Raw genomic sequence first — 5,631 nt, forward strand, 5'->3', positions numbered from 1 at the left:
GGCGGCCCGGTCCCGCCCCGCCCCAGGTGCCGCTCGCCCGGCGGCTTGCTGGCGAAGGGACGGAGAAAGGGTTTCTCCCCCCCCCCCCCCCTTTTTTTTTTCTTTCTTTCTTTCTTCCCTCCACCTTCGTCCCGAGGCACTTGTGCATCCAGGGGACGGGAGTGCTCGCAGCCGGCAGCAGTAGGAAATGGTAGCTAATGTGCTCACACCCAAAACATTTTATTCTTTTTGTTTCATCCTTCATCTCCCTCCCAGGGCCGCTGCTTTTATTTCCCCTTCTGAATGACCTACTGGACCGCATTCTCTGCGGAACAAAGGAAGTGCCTTTTTAGCTGGGATCCTCGGAGACCACCAAGGACTCCAGCTCATGCACTGCAATTTCGCACTACTTTCAACAATAACAAAAATGCATGACTGAATGGCTCAAAAATGTGGAGTGTTAGAGGCATTCATTTTGGTCTAGGACACTGTCACAACACAGACAGACCCCAAGTAAATACCTTTAGAGGGCTAAGATAGAAGCTGGGGGTAATCTTTGCCATTGCTGTGCCCTCCAGATATGCATACATTATCCTTTTCACTGACGAAACTAAAATGATTTCAGTCGGTTGCGCTTTTATATTGTCAGACTAATGATATGCGTTTAGCCTACATCTGTTTGAATAAAATTGCAGGCCCGTTTACTTCTCCAAGAAATATTTTAATGAGAAACGTCTGACTGGTTGCAGTTAAAATACTCTCTCCCCTTCACCCTCCCTGCTTCTCTAATAAATAGGCTTGGATTTGATTTGAGTCCAGCCCTCATCGGTGTAGGATCGGGACGTGAGCAGGCTTCCTCATGGGTCCGGTATTGGAAGGTTTGACCTAGTCCTTATTTTATATTTTGTTGTTTAAGATGACTTGGGGAGTGTTGGAGGATGTGCGGAGTAGATCGTGCTGACGGGGCTTCCATTTGGGGTTCTAAAGCTGTTGTTGGTTTGACCCTGTGCTTTTGAAAGGAGGGGTCAGAGAAATGTGATGAGCAAGGTGAGATTACTCGACAAAAGAAGGGCATTCTGCAACGACACGCTGAAAATATCGGCTGGGTTACGTCGCTGTTTCAGAGGTGCGGGGAGTCTGCGTCTGGCCTCGCGTGGAAAGCAACAGGTCTTGCGAAGTTAGGTTTTAAATGTCATTCTGCTCTGTGGGGTGTTTCAGAGAGGATGGTGCAAGTCTTTAAAGGAGGTGTGCCCTGTACGGCTTTAAAGCGCGGTGTACCTCAAGCGCGACTGCGCTTAAAATTAAACGTTGAGTGGGGTGCTACGCCTGCTGCAGTTTCACATTCCCCCTGTGAATTCATGTGGTTTTGGCGTGTGTCGTGCTTAGAGGCTCCGGATCTCCCCTCTCGCCGCTCAGCTGGTGTATGCAGACGGTAACCGCTTGTCCTGCTGCAGGTTTTTAACCTTCTGTGCCTGCGGTGCTTCACCTGCCGCTGCCTTTGCGGGGTCAGCGCAGGGAACCGCTTTGCCGTGGGCTGGGTGGGAAATGTCACGCGTGATAACGCCGGAGGCTGAGGTCTGACACCGGGGCGAAAAGGTCCGCGGTGTGTATTGCGTCTCGAAAAATGAGTCACTTGCCAAACCTTTGATTTCGGTTGGTGTTTCAGGTGTGTTTTCCTTCAGGTGGGTAGGTGGATTGGAAAGGCGGTTACCTGGGAGCCTGGCTAATTGGTGAGAACGAGATAAATGTGTGTGGGAAAGAGCTGTGTGTTTGGACGAGTATTCCATTGGGGTGATGGTGGAAACTGGTGATTTCTGCTTGGTAGCACCTCTCTGCTCACTAAACTGTGGTGGAGAACAGGTTGGAGAGGGTTCAACAGGCTGTAATGCTGATGGGATAATGTGTGGGAACATGGTTGTTACTGGCATGAACTCAAGTCTGAAGTCCATCAAGTTCTTTAGATTTTTGTACCGGTTTGGTGGATTGTGCTTTATTCTCCTATTCTCTTACAGAATTGCTTTAGATCACAGTGCACAGACAGAAACTGTATAGCACCTTTACGAGAAGGTGTCCTAAACGCTGTGGCAGATTAGTTTCTCTTAAGAGTAGTGACTTCTTTCCTGTCAGCGATTACTGATCCTACAAAACATTGGCCTTGAATTGTCAAAGTGAAGCAGCTGGGTGGCGCGGGCAGATGTGCCCCTGCGCTGGGCTGCGTGACAGCAAGCGAAACGGATCCTCACCCGATGGGCACGGGAGTCATTTGGGGTTTAGCAGCATCTCACATGGACTTTTTTGCCACATTTACATTCTGGAGCAGTAGGTGTGTACAACTTTTTTTTTTTCTTTCAAGCAAATGCCCATTCCAGCAATCTTTTTATCTGTATCATTGCTATTTCAGTCACATTAAAAGGCTGTTCCTCGTCCATAATTACCCAGCAGTTCAATTTAATATTTGTTTAGACCAGGTTTAGGACGTAATTAGAACATGCGTAAATGGCAGGTTATATCTTGCTGAAGTACATAAGCATTTCTGAAAGACGTGTGCAGCTGGTCAACTCATTGCTTGCTTGATAAGAGGTGTAAAATGTGTTATTTGTAGTGTGGAACATATAGGAATAGTTTCCTTTTATGTTAACTTGCTGTTAGAGGTTTAAAGACAGACTACTGCTATAAATCTGCATGGAAGCATTTCATAAGTCATGGCCCTTTGGTGCTGCCTTGTATCTGAGTGACCTTTAGTAGCTTCTGCACCTATAGACCTATGATGTATATGTTGCAAAGCTCAGGGCAGTGGTGGGGTGCAGTCTTGGTGCTGTTACTGGAGAGATCAGTGCTTGCGTAGAGCTGATACAGATGGTTGGTTTGTGAAACTTCACTCTTGATAACGTCTAGATAGTAGGTGGTGTGGGGAGAGCACCAGCCTGTAACTACTTTTAGGATGACTTAATTAAAAGTTTCCTGAGGAAAGGGCACATCTCGGCATGGGCTCGGTCCTACAGCCTGTAGGACACAGCTGCTCACTGTGTTCAAACGCTACCCAGAAAGTATCGTTCCTTATTGAACCCACGTGTCTCTGGGCTGTGGTGGTGATGGAGCAAAACTCCCTGCGAGTGACCATCTGTGGGGACTGCTTACCCCGGCTGGGCTGGTGTGGCTGCAGAACGAAATGCAAAGTGAGCTGGTGTCAGTGGCATCCGGAGACCCACAGCAGGTGGCTGTGATTTAAAAACAAAAAAGCCCAAGAGTTCTTTCAAGAGGCTCCTTCTTGCCCTCAGGTGTTAAACGGATGGAAATTCCTTCCCTTTTCCTGCTAATTGGAAGAAATAGATGTTTCTTTTCCTGGACTGAAAAGGGGGGGGGGGGGTGAAATCTTGCCTGTTGGTGGAAAGCATTGTCAGTTAACCTGCAAATTTCCTGCAGAAGCATAATGCCTTCCCTCGCTGGCACTGCTGTCCTGATTTTGTGGTGGCACGGAGGGAGGCTCGAGTGAAGATGCTCTGCTGGGGAGCACAGAGGGAGCCTGGAGCCTGCCTTCGCAGGGAGCTGGGTACAGGCAGTACTCTGTGGTCACTCTTAGTAGAGATGCTCGATGCGATCTTTGTCTCTGTTTAAACTGAATAAATGGAATAGCTGCATTTATTTGTCGGGAGCTGTGGAGAACAGTTCTTTCACTGTGACAGGGGAAGTCACTTGGCTCTTGATTTTCGGACTCATGGGATTTTGCCCAAAGTAACTTTGGCAGGGGTGCCCCCGTGTCCTGCTGCTCGCTCGTCCCCGGCGCGTTTATGGTTGTCAGCCGGGTGCCGATGTCAGCCGGCCCAGGCGTGCCGCCTTGGTCGATCAGGAAGGCCGCTTTGTTGGCATTGCTGTTCTATGTATAAAGTTCAGCAGACGCTGTCTTAGTTTTTCACGTGCTTCTCCTCCGCGCGGCCTCTTCCAACCAAAAAATGGTTTCTGGATCTCGTCCAGGACTGTGTTACTCGTGCTGTCGGGCACTGCTGAGCCTGTTGCAGTCGGTTTGCACAAGACAGCTCCTGGGCTCGCTGGGGTATGAGAAGTACCAGGTAACGCCTGGTCCTCCCCGCCATCCGTTTGAAGGTGTGGAGCTACCCGGCCACCAGCTGTAGCTGTTTGCAATGACTCTTGTCCAGCAAAGGCAGTGGTCCTTGGTGGGCAGGGGGCTTTCTCCCACCCGGCGTGCATTAACGGAGCGATTCCTTGCCCACCCGTGGGTGGGGAAGTGACCGTCAGAGAACCGTCCTCGCGGCGAACGCGAGTGCTTGCCGTGGAAAAGTAAATGAGAGAACCGCTTGAAGTATTTTTAGCTGCTTCTAATGTCATTTAGCAACTGGAAACAGCAGGAGGGGGGAGCTGGCAGCATGCAAGTTGCCCACAGGCCACCGGCGAGCACCCCGGCGTCCGGCGCTGGCGGCTGCGTGGCTCGGCGAGCGTTGGCAAGAGCCGGCGGCGGCCCCCGGCTGAGTCACGGCTCCGGCCGCCGCTCGCCTGGGACTCTGCTTTCTCTCTGTAAATCTGCAGCGCGGGGTTTTGTTCGGCTGCAGCAGCGCGCCGTGTCCTAGCAGCCGGCAGCGTGAAGCATGTGGTTAGCAGCAACTGCTTGCAGTGGTCCGGGCTGAGTGGGAGTATCGTTTTCCTTGGCAGACACTTCATAGAAAGTTCTGTTTTTTCTGCCAGAATAAGCAGTCATTACATTCCATACAATTCATAGTCAAATTATTATCTATTGTTAAAATTGCCTTAATTATCAGATGTTTCCTTAGACATGTAGCTGTTTTTTAAGAGGCTGAATAGACGTGTGTACATTGTGCAGGAGGCCTGAGCTGCACAATGTTTTCAGTACTGTTTTGTAGTTTCAGGGAGATTTTCTGTGGCTTTCGTATGTCAACAGACTTTTTATTCTCGTTGAAACAGCAGCAGAGCAAGGCCGACACGGCAGCGTGGCACTGGGTTTGCCTTGAGTCTCTGCCTCTCCCCTCTGCCGTGGTATTTATCCTTGATTCCTGCGGAGCCAAGGAAGTTCGGGCTGAAGCATCGCTGCTGCATGCGAGCAATAGGTGTGAGATGGCTCTGATGGGAGAGTGTCCCAGACAAGCATCTTCTGTCTTGGAGGTGCAGGTAGCGTCTGCCCAGCAGGGCTGGGACCTCTGTCAGGAGGCTGGAAGGGTCCCAGTTTATTTGAGGTGGTGGCGCCCGTGGTCTTCGCCTGCTCTGTGGTGTTGGCTGGTGGCTCGTGCAGACCCCACCGTCCTGGTTTTGTGCAATAGGTTGCCGACCCTGGGAGCGTTCTGGAGCCTGTGTGGATGGAGAAGGGCTGCCAGCGCTTCTCGAGAGCTGTCGGATGCATGTTCCTCGCCTCCCATCCCCTCCACCCGCAGCCGTTCCCCTGATAAGCAGAGGGGTGCTCGCCACAGGACTTCTATGGATGAGCATGTGTGTGTTGAGTTGCAAGGGCTCAATCCTTCATATCTCCCTCCTGGTCTCCTCCCCAAACCACAGGATGGAGCATCAGGATTATCCCATCTGCTCCAAATCCTTTGCCTCCTCCCAGAAGAGAAGCGACCCTCTTGGACTGATTCCGTGCTTTTGTTCTGCTTTTTTTTGGGGGGGGGGGGGGGGGGGGGGGGGGGG

At 51.1% G+C, this 5,631-nt stretch overlaps 1 protein-coding gene across 1 annotated transcript in view; it reads left to right on the top strand.

The window, feature by feature from the left end:
* GPC4 (glypican 4) overlaps window positions 1-5,631 on the top strand; it is a 67,281-nt gene that overhangs the window by 212 nt on the left and 61,438 nt on the right. The window lies entirely within an intron of this gene.

This window comes from Haliaeetus leucocephalus, unplaced genomic scaffold (genome assembly GCF_000737465.1).
Source record: "Haliaeetus leucocephalus isolate CR32 unplaced genomic scaffold, Haliaeetus_leucocephalus-4.0 Scaffold340, whole genome shotgun sequence".
Lineage (NCBI taxonomy): Eukaryota > Metazoa > Chordata > Aves > Accipitriformes > Accipitridae > Haliaeetus > Haliaeetus leucocephalus.